Source organism: Canis lupus, chromosome 21, assembly GCF_003254725.2.
Source record: "Canis lupus dingo isolate Sandy chromosome 21, ASM325472v2, whole genome shotgun sequence".
NCBI classification, from domain to species: Eukaryota; Metazoa; Chordata; class Mammalia; order Carnivora; family Canidae; genus Canis; species Canis lupus.
Genome location: NC_064263.1, coordinates 18,205,499 through 18,219,602, shown reverse-complemented (window position 1 = coordinate 18,219,602; position 14,104 = coordinate 18,205,499). Strand labels below are relative to the sequence as shown.

Genomic DNA, 14,104 nt, shown 5'->3' with positions numbered 1-14,104 from the left:
CAAAGGCTCCAGCATGAATTCAGTCAGAGCTCCAGCCAAACTCTTTGCCTATCATGCAAACTCTACCTACTGAGAAGACTGCCCCTTAATAAGGATAATGCAATTACTTTATTAGTAAATGTTAATTTCCAAAAAATAAAAAAATAATTAAATATTAAAGAATTAATTAAATATTTGGATCTTAAATAAGAAAGGTTGAATATTTTGCATTTTGAAGATTTGTTATTTTTAAGATAATCTGACCTACTGGAAAATATTAAGCTTTCTGAAGTCAAATCACCATATATTATTGAGTAACTTAGTTATGATTTTTGGTGGAAATCTTTCTAAATTTGTACACAAACTTGGAACATGTAATTCCTCCTGTTTGTGAATTTAACTTACTCGACTTAAGTATTTTGAGTTTTTAAAGTTTTTAAAGTGAGTTTTTAAAAATCATTGTCATTAAAGTAGACAAGTACTTAAAAATGGAAATCAAGCACATAAATTTACAGTTGTAGTATAAAATGATTGAAGGAGCTTGAGAAACTTTGTAATCGGGACCAAATATTATCAGAGATACCCTACAATTGAATTTTTAAAATATTTCAGATTGTACATATGTCAAATACTGGCAAAATGAATTTAATACTTATTGAAGAGCTATGTTTGTAGTTATAATTTTAGTAGTAATTAATAACTTCAAAAATATACCTCTGAATGATCATCTTTTCTAGGCCCCTAGGCTACTGAAAACATTACACAGCCTACATTAACAATATGATATGCATACAAATAAGAAATCTGAAAGAAAATATACTGAAGTATTTATAGTATTAATTTCCATTTCATGTAATTATATATTTTTATGTTTTCTCAGTTCTCTTTTTTAAGGATTTTTTTACAATTTATTTGAGGAGAAAGAGAGCATGAGCAGGGCAGGGGAGAGAGAGTAGGAGGGACAGAGAGAGAAGCCGACTCTCTGCTGAGCAGGAAGCCCAATTTTGGGCTTGATCATAGGGCACTGGGATCACAACCTGAACAGAAGGTAGATGTTTAAGCAACTGAGCCACCCAGGCATCCTTATTTTCCCGATTTTCTACAGTCACCATATATCATGTTATAACTAAAAGATATTAAAGATTAATCGTTTTGTGAGATTGCCCTGTGATTTGCTTCTTTCTCTCTAAAAATAAGCACAGCATCTAACCTCTAGAATAAAAAAAAAAGTTTAAAAATTAGATTGTAAACTTTTGGAATTTTGAAATTAACTTGTATCAGTGATTTGCTGGTTCAAATAATATGTTACAATTGTCATTAAAAAATAACAATAAAATATGCTGTGTTTTAAATAAATTTATATAAAGATGTGAAGGAATTTAGTCATGGATGACTGGTCTTTCAATAAGTATCTTACTGAATAAAAAATTATTTGTTCACAAAAGTAGGTCCTTGTCTAAATTCAGAAATCTAATTGAAAGTTACCAATACTGCAACCACTTAACCGCTTGACCACAATGTGACTCTGTACAAATGACTAAGTTCTTCCTGCTTCTTCCTAAGCAAAATGGAAATAACACCACTACTTCACAGGATTATTATAAACATTTAAAAACAAGTAAACATAACTACACTATTTAAACTATAAAATCCTACACCAATGGAAAGCTTTTTTTCTTCTTATGATCTTTATAGAAATATCATAATGATAGAAAACACATTCCTTGTCTTCATGAAACTTAAAATTTAGCCAGAGATTACAGATTAAATCAGCTCCTATAGTGAGCAAATGCTTCAACAGAAATAAAGTATTCTGAGGAAGAAAATAACAAGAGTGTGAATGAATAGGTTATAAGAATAGAAAGAATATGAAAAAGATTAAACTGATGTTATGAAAAATATAGATTCCTTTGTTTAAAGTGCCATAGGCTAAGCACTGTGACAAACAGGTGAAACGTAACAGCTGCATATAACCTAGTGTGAGAAATGCCAGCATAGAGATGAATATATTGTGATTGCCAGTGGGGTTTGTAAGTGTTTCAGAGGGATTATGGAGAACTTCACAGGGATGTTTGCTCAGGGTTTTGAAGAATGAGCAGAAGTTTGTTTCATCAGGCAGAAAAAAGGAGAAAGGTTATTTTAGGTAAAGGGAACAGCATTTTTAAAGGCGGAGCAGTAGGACATTTCTTAGAGTAGCTGAGAATGTTTTCAACATTTCACCACTACTGGATGCTGGGCAAAGTTCAATCATGTATTCTACAACACTGGAGGGCAGATAAATTTCAGGGAACAGAGGGAAGCATTGGATTGGTATTGTACACAGCAATATCTCCATTTTATGGTTATACTTTTTTCCACTGTTGCTTATAAACGTGTTTCTCTATACATTAAAGTGTCAATTTCAGGAATGCCTGGGTGGCTCAGTGGTTGAGCGTCTGCCTTCAGCTCAGGGTGTGATCCTGGGGTCCTGGGATCAAGTCCCACATCAGGTTCCCTCCAGGGAGCCTGCTTCTCCCTCTACCTGTGTCTTTGCCTTTCTCTCTGTGTCTCTCATGAACAAATAAATAAAATCCTTAAAAATATATTAATTTCAATCAGTATACATAAGGATGGATGCTATAAAGGTTATGTTGGTTTTCAGGCAAATATTTGTTTTTCACTTCAACTATATGCCAATTGAAGGAAAATAATGCTTTTAATAAAAAACAATTATGACAAGTTAAAGACTGAAAACTCAGGGTGATAGCTAACTTTTCCATAACAAAACCTGATAGCTGCATTGTCCCAGATAGCAAATTCTGAGATTACACTGCTTCATTTGCCTTTTGGAGTTGTTTGCTTGTTTTTCCTTTGGTGTTTTCTTTAACAGTTTATGGTACAGACAGAACTGTCTAATAGTGTTTAGGTTTCCCTAGAGATCAATTAGAAGAAAGAGAATCATGGTTCCTGGCAGGTGTACAATTGCACTGACACTTAAAATCACTTACTAACTCATCTGAAAAAAATAACTCCCCCAAACTCACCTTTGGGAAAAAGTCAACCAAGATTGGCTGTTTTTAATTCTATTGCCAATAGCAGCAATTTCATTTTCTTCTGCATAATGAAATGATTATTTGTTCACCTACAGAGTCTTACATCTCCCTTGGGAACATCAACAGAAGAAAAAAGAGTGCAAATTATTTGACTAAGATTTTAAAATATTAATGTTTCAGGAGGATTATATAATGTCAAATAGTAATTTCACCTCAAAGAACAAGAGAGCTTTGGGAGGGAGCAGGGAGAGAGACTACCAAGGTAATTAGCAACAATGTTCACTTTCCACAGGGTGAAGGTCTCTAGTGATATTTCGTGTATGTGTGTTTTGTTTTTGCTCCCAAGTTTATTGAGATATAATCCACATACAAGTCACCTATTTAACAAGCACTATTCAGTGCTTCTAAAGTATATTCACTGTGTTGTATAATCACCAAAATCTAATGTTAGAATACTTTTGTCCCCCTTAAATAAACCCATGCTCATCTATAGTCACTCCCCTTTCCCACCATTCCTCCACAACCTTAAGCAACAACTAATCTACTTTATGTAGATAATTGTGTGAAAAAAATGTTACTTTTGTAAAGATTGTGAGGTATAGGTCCAATTTCATTCTTTTGCATATGACAATCGAGGTGTCTCTGTACCATTTGCAGAAGAGACAATTCTCTCCCTACTAAATGATCTGGGTACTCTTACTGAAAAACAACTGGTCATAGATATATGGATATACTTTTGTACTCAATTATATCTATCTGTGTATCTATTTTTATACCAGTATCATACCATCATTATTACCCTAACTCTTTAATAAGTTGAAATCAGAAATGGGAACACTCTGGGGCACCTGGATGGCTAATGGTGAAGCGTCCAACTCTTGATTTCAGCTCAGGTCATGATCTCAGGGTTGTGCATGGGCTCTGCACTCAGCAGGAGAGTCTGCTTGTCCCTCTCCCTCTGTTCCTTTCCTGCTCTCCCTCTTCCTCTATCTCTAAAATAAATAAATAAAATCTTAAAAAAAATAAGAAAGAAAGGTGAGCCCTCCAACTTCATTCCCCTTTGTCAGGATTGTTTTGGCCATTATGAATAACTTGCACTCCCACATAAATTTTAGGATTATCTTGCCAATTTCTGCAAAAAAGTCAAGTGGGATTCAAATAGGGATTGTGTTCATCTATAATTCAATCTGAGAAATATTGCTTCTTCAACAATAATAAATCCCCTGATCCATGAACGTGGAATATTTTTCTATATATATCAACCTTCTTTAGTGTCTTTTAAAAACATTTTACACTTTTTAGTATATAAGTCTTGGACTTATTTTGTTAAACTTATTTGTAATTTTTGGATATTATTATAAATGGAGTCATTTTCTTAGTTTTGCTTTAAGAATATCCATTGCCAATGTATAGAAATACAATCGATTTTTGTATGCTGTATCATATATCCTGTAACTTTGTTAAAATTTTTAATAGCTTTAATCATTTTGTACTTGATTACTTAGGATTTTTTTTTCTGTTCAAAATCACATCACCTTTAAACAGAGATAGCTTTGGAGCACCTGGGTGGCTCAGTTTGTTAAGCGTATAACTCTGGAATTTGATTCAGGTCATGATCTCAGGGTTGTGAGATCAAGCCCCGTGTGGGGCTCTGAGCTGGGCTTGAAGCTTACTTAAGATTCTCTCTCTCCCTCTTCCTCTCCCCACCCCCCCAAACCTGTCTAAAAATACAAATACAAGTAACAGAGATAGCTTTAATTCTTCCTTTGAAATCTGGATTCATTTTGTTTACTTTTCTTTATTGTCCTGGCTAAAGCTTTAATTAAAATGGCAAACACAAATAAGGAGAGTTGATTTTTTTCCTTTTTTAAAAAAAAAATTCAGATATTTATTAATCAATGTAAAACCCAACACAATGCACCAACATGATTTCATGCATTTAGAGGGGAACTATTTCCTGGTAAGTGGAAAATTGTGTGGATGACTTCTGGAAGACCTTCATTCATTCTAAGCAGCTTATAGTGAAACATTTCATTTAGAGGTCTGAAGGTCCAGACCTTCTTTCTTCAGTCTACTTTAATCTAGATTCACTGAGTAGAACTTGTATTGATCATCAGGAGCTAGTTTGTTCCAGGGTTCTGGGTTATTCTTCCTATTCCAATTGACATCTGGATTGAACCCAGTCAGGCACAAGACAAGCACTCCTCCAGACCTCCTGCCCTAATAAATATGAAGACGGAGATCAAGTTTGGATGCTTCTTGGCCTGACCAATGATTTGGCATTACATGGCTGCTACAAAAGCCTCACGTCAAGAAAAAGAAAAAAAAATTCAAATCTCTTTTTTCCCCCTTTTTTAAGTCCTCATGTCAGCAGGAGCATTTAGCCTTTTAACATTACATAAAATGTTAATTGTGGGGTTTTTGTAGATATTTGTTATCAAATTCATAAACTTCCCTTCTACTCCTAGTTTATCATGTGTTTTTATTATAAAACAATATTGAGTTCTGTTAAATGTTTTTACTGTTTATTTTTATAGTCATATGATTTTTATTCTTTATTCTATTGATATGATGTATTATTCTATTGATATGATGAACTAATTTCAGATGTTAAGCCAACCTTGCATCCTGGAATATATCTTACTTGGTTATGGTATATAATTTTTCTTATACACTGCTGGATTCACTTTGCTAATATTCTATTGATTTTTTGCATCTATATCCATAAGGGGTATTAGTTTGTATTTCTCTATTCCTGTGATGCCTTTGGTTTTAGGGTAACTTTGGATTCATAGCCACTGGCATGAGAGACATTCCTTCTGCTTCTATTTCTTAGAAGAGATGGAAAGTTTTATAGTTAAGAATGAATATTGTTATCAGTATACAATATGCTTTTTGAAAAGCTGATATTAATTCTTCTTTAAATGTTTTGTAAATTTTACCAGTGAAGCTATCTGAGCCTGAGATTTTTTTTAGGAAAGTTTTTGCTTAAGAATTCAGTGTCTTGGGATCCCTGGGTGGCGCAGCAGTTTGGCACCTGCCTTAGGCCCAGGGCGTGATCCCTGAGTCCTGGGATCAAGTCCCACAATGGGGTCCCTGCATGGAGCCTGCTTCTCCCCTGCCTGTGTCTCTGCCTCTCTCTCTCTCTTCCTCTCTCTCTCTCTCTCTCTGTGTGTGTGTGTGTCTCTCATGAATAAATAAATAAAATCTTGAAAGAAAAGAATTTAGTATCTTTACATGTATAAATCTATTTGGATTTCCTATTTTCTCCTAATACAATTTTAGCAGCTTGTGTCTTTCTAGAAATTTCCCATTTTATCCAAGCTATCTAATTTGTTGCCACACAGTTGCTAATAGTGTCCCCTTGTAAAGAGAGAAATATTTATTTCTCTGTGGTATGACAAGATGTAGCCTGTTTTATTCCTGATTTTAGGAATTGGGGGCTTCTCTCTTTTATTCTGGGGCAGTCTGACTAAATGTCAGTTTTGTTGATCCTCTTAAAGAATCAAATTTCTATTTAATTTTTAAATTCTCTTTATCTATTTAGTTAGTTAGTTATTTTAATTAGGCTCCATGCCCAGAATGGAACTCAACATGGGCTTGAACTCATGACCCTGAGATCAAGACCTGAGCTGAGATCAAGAGTTGGATAGGGCTTTTTTTTTTTTTTTTAAGATTTTATTTATTTATTTGAGAGAGAGAGAGAGCAGGAACAGGGGGAGTGGCAGAGAGAAAGGAAGAAGCAGGCTCCCTATCCAGCCAGGAACTGGATGTGGGGCTCTAGCCCAGGACCCCGGGATCATGCCATGAGCTGAAGGCAGAAGTTTAACTAACTGAGTTACCCAGGTGCCCCAAGAGTTGGATGTTTAGCTAACTTAGCCACCCAGGTATCCCTGTTTTTTGTTTTTGTTTTTGTTTTTTGTTTTTGTTTTTGTTTTTGCTACTATTTTCTTGCCTCATTTACTTCCATTCTAATCTTTATTATTTTTCCTTCTGCTTGTTTTCAGTTTTGTTTGTCCTTGTTTCTCCAGTGTCTTAAGAGAAAAATTAGGTTTTGATTTGAGATCTTCCTTTTCAGACATTTGCAGCTGTAAATTTTCCTCTATGCCCTGTTTTAGCTACATATCATACGCTTTGTTATTTTGTGTCTTCATTTTTATTCACCATAAAATAGTTTCTAATTTCCCTTGTAATTTCTTTTTTGACCTACTGGTTATTTAGACATATGCTGTTTAATTTTCCGACTATTATTTGTAGATTTAACAAATTTCTCTCTATTATCAATTTCTAATTTTTATCTGATTGTAGCTGCAGAACATAGTTTGAATGGTTTTAAACCTTTCAAATTTATAGAGGCTTGTTTTATGTCCTAACAGGTAGTCTATCTGGAAAATGTTTCATTTGCAGTAGAAAAGAATGTACATCCTACTGTTCTTGGGTCAAAGGTTCTATAGATGTCTATTAGGTCTAGTTGTTTTATACGGGTTTTTCAAGTTTCTATTTCCTTGTGGATCCTTTGTGCTGAGCTTTTCTATCAATATTAAAGTCTCCAACTATTATTGCTAGATTGCTTATTCCTCCCTTTAATTCCATTAGTATTGTTCCTTTTAGTTTCAGGGAAAAAAATGCATTTAGTTTTGTGGGTTTGAGTTAATATCCAGAGAGAATAGTACTTAGGCATGACTGACACTTGGATTTCAAAATTGTATCTATATTTTGGAGCTTATATTATTAGGACATTGTACAATTTAAAAGATTATATCATATGAGAAATTCACATGGTTCAAATACCAGCCTTAAAGTCAAATTAATCTGTATTTATTCTTGCTTTCATTCTTTTCTAGTCATGGAACCTGGGTGAAATTACCTGGTTTTCTGAATTTCCTTCTTTATAGACTTCCATTATCTACCATCAGATACCCTTTTATTCTCAAGTACCACCACTTGCTCCCTGGCATGCAAATTCCTATTATAGTCCTATTAATAAATGTATTGTCCCATATATTTATTTATGTACTTCCTTATTCTTACTTCATAGGTTGTCTCTCCTCTTTGCTAGAACTTAGATAATATCCTTCTATATCCAACTCAAGCATCAACTTCTCTGCAGAAAAGATGATAACTGCTTTCATTATCTTCATTCATACCACACACTTTACATAGGCTTTTTGTTTAAAATATTCATTGAAGACTCCATTTCTTTACAATAGAAAGATTTCATTGAAAAAAGGAACTTTTCTCTTTGCTTAACTTTATATCTACTGTATGCAGCATATTAAACAAAGATTTGCAGCATTGGACAGAACTAAATCAAGAGTTATAAAAACACATTCTGAAGCAAAGGTCAAACAAAGTTTTTCCCCTTCATAATCAGTTCATAATAATATTCAACTTAGGAAACACAGATCTAGGTTGGCAAGCCAGAATGATTGTGTTTTTTACAGGTCATTGAATCAGAATGGAAGAGAACATAGATTTTGTACTTGGAGTGCCTCTGCAATCTTTATAAATGTTCTAATTGTTCCTAAATCAGATTCTTTGCCTCTGAGGCTCAATTTATGCTGTTTCCCAATCTTAAAACGTTACAATGATCTGTCCTACCAGCCCAGACTCATCTTTTACTCCTATCTCTTCCATTTCCTGTTGTAGTACCAGCAGGTTCTCTCTCATAAACTCTCTCACACTTCCTCAAATCACTGTACATGCTTTTACCTCACTGTAGCCATCCTCTGCCCTCAATTCTAAACTTATTCATCTGGCAAACTTGCAATTTATTCTTGAAGCTTAGTTTAAGCTACATCATCTGTGAAATAGTAACTGACTTCCACAGCACTTTTAGGGATTTCTTTCCCTGTGTTTCCACTAGAATGTATAGAAATTAGGTGATGATATTGTAATTAACTGCATTTATGTAAGTTAGTTGAGGCCATAAAATGGTTATTTCACTTTTGAGTTCTTATAACATAACATGGTTCCCAGCATACACTGGGGGCTTAACAAATATTAATTAAATTAATGAGCTGTAAATTCATTAAAAGTAAGGTTTTCTTATCCTTGTTTTCCCTACAAAATAAATATTAACCTAATCATTAAAAATTACCTTTTCTTTTCAGGTGGAAATTAAGTATTGGTAATATATAAAATGAAAAACATATCTGAATACATTTATTTTAAAGTTAAGTCATAGCATTAGGAAAGCTACTTCTTTTTCTTTAAGATATATATATATATATATATATATATATATATATATATGATTTTATTTATTTATTCATGGAGACACAGAGAGAGCAGAGACATAGATGAAGGGAAAAAGAAGCAGGCTCCTTGCACAGGGAGCCCGACACGGGACTCAATCCCTGGACCAAGAGTCACACCCTAAGCCGAAGGCAGACGCTCAACTGCTGAGCTATCCAGGCTCCCCAAGATTTATTTATTAATTTGTGAGACAGAGCATGCAATCAGGAGGAGGAGCAGAGAGAGAGAGGGGGGGAGAGAGAGAGAAGCAGCCTCCTCACTAATCATGAAGCCCAACACAGGGCTAATCTCATGACCTGGAGATCACGACCTAATCCAAAATTAAGACTTGGACGTTTAACAACTGAACCAAACAGATGCCCCTGTGAAAGTGATTTCTAATTTAAGGAAGACTGAGACCTGTCATTATAAAGCTCCAATTGTGGAATATATATGAAGAAGTGATTGGGCATGTTTGTAATTTCTTAAAGTTCTTACCTTGGTATAAAAAAGACAAATGCTGCAGTATTAAAAAAGTTTATCTGAGCACATGTTCATAACTATTCCACAAATATACACTGAATGCAAAGTGGCAGTTTTATTACCAGGAAACCAACTGGGACACTACACTGAGGTAAGGCAGGAATAGGATGAGAGTGGGTTATTAATTAGAAATAAATGAAAAGTGAATTTTCCATCTTTTTCATAAAATAAAAAATAAAACTTTATTTTAAAAATCCAGAGCTGATATTATTTAATATAGTAAATAGCATTGGCAGTCTAATAGGGAACAAGACCACTGTATCCCATTAAATAGAGATTCAATATATTTAACTATCCTTCTACTGTTGGATATTCAGGTATTTCATTTTTGTCTTAAAGCGTTTTCACACTTATTTTTTGATGTTCTGGATGCATTAAAATTCAGAAATCTGATTTAAAGATAATATGAACAAGTGTTTAAAAATAATATTATCGAGCAAGTAAAAAGTCAACTTGTAGAATAGAAGAAAATATTTGATAATTATGTCTCTGTTATGGATCTAGTATCCAAAATATATAAAATTCAACAATAATAAGAGAAATATCCAAAATGGGTAAAGAACCTGAATAGACATATCTCTAAGTAAGATATACAAATGGTCAATAAGTGCATAAAATAATTTCAACATCATCAGTCATTAGGAAAATGCAAATCAAAACCACAAGATAAACATCACACTCACTAGGATGTATATATTTTTAAAATTCAGAAAATAACAAGTGTTGGTGAGGATTGGAGAAACTGGAACCCTCCTACATTGCTGGTGGGAATGCAAAATGGCTCAGCTATTATGGAAGACAATATGTTCCTCAGAAAGCTAAATGTAAAAGTATGATATGACCCAGACATTCCACTCTTAATTCTGTATCCAGAGGAATTGAAGACAAGTACTCAAACAAATACATGTATATGCATGTTTATATCAACACTATGAGCCATAGATATAAGATGAAAAATATCCAAATGTCTATAAACAAATTAATGGATAAACAAATTCTAGTATATACATACCATATACTATTCAGCTACATATAAAAAAAAGAAGTACTTACACATGCTACAATCTGGATGTACCTTAAAAACATTATGTTAAGTAAAAGAAGCCAGAACCAAAGGGTTGCAAATTGTGATTCTATTCATAAACAAAAATCTAGGATAAGTAAATTCATAGAGACAGAAATCAGGTTGGTGGTTGATACCCAGAGGCTAGGGGAAAGGAAGGGAAGAGGAATAACTGCTTGATGGGTAGAGGGTTTCCTTTAGAGATGAGGAAAATGTTTTGGAGCTAGACAGAGATGGTAGTTGTGTTGTGAATGTATTTAATGCTACTGAATTGTTCACTTTAAAATGGTTAATTTTATGTTATGTGAATTTCACCTCAATAACAAAAAATCAAATTTTTATCACATCATTATATTGAAAAAGCAAAATACAAATAGAATTTCTAGAATTATTTTGGCAATGTAAAATATAAACCAGACTGAAAAGAATACATCAATGTGCTAAGAATGGTAAAATATGGATAAGATGTAGATATATCTTTTATTTATATTTCTTTAGAATAGAAACTGCTATTATTAATGACCTATTTCCTAGGTTTCATGCTGGATTCCTTATATTATCTAATTTCATACTTCCTTATATTATCTAACTTATTTTTATTTTTTAAAGATTTTATTTATTTATTCATGAGAGAGAGAGAGAGTGAGAGAGAGAGAGAGAGAGGCAGAGACACAGGCAGAGGGGGAAGCAGACTCCATGCAGGGAGCCCAATGTGGGACTCTACCCCAGGACTTCAGGATCAGCCCTCAGGCAAAGGCAGACGCTCAACCACTGAGCCACCCAGGTGTCCCAATATTGTCTAATTTAATACTTATAATACCTAAGTATTATTATATTTACTTTATAGAGAGAAAACTGAAGCTCAGAGATATTTGTAAGTGAACCGAGACAACAAAGTTAAAAATGACAATGCCAAGATTTTAACACAGGTTGATCAGAACCAAAGATTTGTTATTTAATTACAGTATTCCCTTTTCATGATTTTTTCTCTAAAATATTTCCCTAACAGCACTGCTTTGTCATTAGATGTTTAAAAATAGAAGTCTTATTCATGGGATCCCTGGGTGGCGCAGCAGTTTAGCGCCTGCCTTTGGCCCAGGGTGCGATTCTGGAGACCTGGAATCGAGTCCCACGTCGGGCTCCCGGTGCATGGAGCCTGCTTCTCCCTCTGCCTATGTCTCTGCCTCTCTCTCTCTCTCTCTCTCTGTGACTATCATAAATAAATAAAAAAATTTAAAAAAGTTTTATTCACATCTCCCTAAGCCTACTTAATATTAAAATTTGAGTTTTGCCATTAATGGTCATGTTTGCTTTTAAGGATGCTTTGTCTCTGAATATGTGCATGATTCATAAGACCTCTTTATTGCCTGAGTAAAGAAAGGGTAGTTTTCAACATCAAGGTCCTTTTGTCTGTCTCATTAGTTAAAACTGTTAGCAGTTGATCTCACAGACTGCCCTTTTTCAGGAGGTCTGTGCACTCATGTCTTGGTATGACAGACAACCAATGAAAAAAAAAAAAAGGTGTTTCCATTAATACACTGATAGTCATTCCTCACCTTCTTTGTTCAATTCACATCATCCTTCCAATCTTTAGTTTCATTAGCACTGTCATAAAAAAACGTTTCTCTAAATTTCTAATAGGAAGCATGGTACCTTACAGCCATATGATTTGCAGAGGTTAGATGTTAAGTTTAAGGCTTATGGTGATTAATGTGGGCATGAAATAAATTCACAGATAATAAGTACCCAGGTACTTTTGATTCAAAAAACCATGCATTATTGGGGCACCTGGGTGGCATTTGAACATCAAATCTTGGTTTGGGCTCAGGTCATGCCCTATGGGGTCAGGGATCGAGCCCTATGTTGGGCTCTGTACTCTGCCTGGAATCTGCTTGAGATTCACTCTCCCTCTCCTTCTGCCCTTCCTACACCATTCAATCTCTCTCTCTCGCTCTCGCTCTCAATCAAATAAATAAATAAACCTTAAAAAAAAGAAAACCATGCACTATCACCTAGACTTAGGGATCACCAGGCACAATAAAATAAAATCTGCACACAGTTTTAATTTTTAATCTTGTCTTGGAAGTAGAAGGCATGGGCTTCAGAGTTATATAGGCTTGACAACAATTTCTGGGTCCACCATTTATAAACTGTAGGATTTGGGAGAAATTGGTTAACCTTACTAACCTTGGCTTCCTCCATCAGGAAATGAAAATAACAATGTCATGGTGGAACTGCCACCAGGGTTGTATCCAATATTCTACGTGGAGCACTTAGCAAAGTGGCAGGCATCATCATTGCTAAACAAAATTACTTTTTATTATATTTTCATTTAATTATTATGGCTTATTCATGGGGCCTTTCAGGACTGAGGCCTATCATCCAAGTATGGGATCTGAGTCTCAGCTAAGATGGAATAAGGTCTAACGAATAAAACAGTAAGACTCAAGTACTGAACCTGCCATTAATCCTATTCACATCTCAACTTAAAGAGACCTGGCAACCATAGTTCAATCATCCCAGGAAGGAGTCTGCAGGATTTCCTTTTGGGTAAACTGACCATAGTAAGGCACACACACACACACACACACACACACACGCTGACATTTGGAGGTGCCCAAAACAAATTGCTGGGACCAATAACAGATAAGCACCACCCAGGGCATACATAGTTTTAATACATTTTAGCACTGTGAACATATATTAAATTCATTATAAAAATTTAAAAACAGCTTGTCAAGAAAATTAAATTATTTGTAGTTAATATTAATAGGTGTTTCTCTAACTTGTCTACAATGGAGTCCCTATTGAAGCTTTTTGCATGAAAGCAAAAATCTTTTTTTTTTTTTTCTACATGAAATGTGACTATGTTTGCCATACTAAGGTCATTCTTGTGTTGGTATGAGATTTCCTGATGCAATTTAAAAAAATTTGTATTAGGGATCCCTGGGTGGCTCAGAGGTTTAGCGCTGCCTGCATCCCAGGGCGTCATCCTGGAGACCCAGGATCGATTCCCACATTGGGCTCCCTGCATGCAGCCTGCTTCTCCCTCTGCCTGTGTCTCTGCCAATCTCACTCTCTCTCTGTGTCTCTCATGAATAAATAAATAAAATCTTAAAAAATAAAAATTAAAAAAATATTATTTTTCTAGGAGGCTGGGAAGATGGCAAAGTAAGCAGACTCTAAGCCCACTTCATTTTACAAATAAATAAGATAACACATCAGTATAAACAACCCCCAAAATGACTTC

General features: G+C 34.5%; 1 protein-coding gene and 1 pseudogene across 1 annotated transcript in view; both read right to left on the bottom strand.

Annotated features, from left to right (window-relative positions):
* The window catches only part of TENM4 (teneurin transmembrane protein 4), a 2,722,049-nt gene that overhangs the window by 2,230,355 nt on the left and 477,590 nt on the right, over window positions 1-14,104 (bottom strand). The gene's annotated exons all lie outside the window — the stretch shown is intronic.
* Window positions 5,043-5,299, bottom strand: LOC112641936 (cytochrome c oxidase subunit NDUFA4-like; annotated as a pseudogene).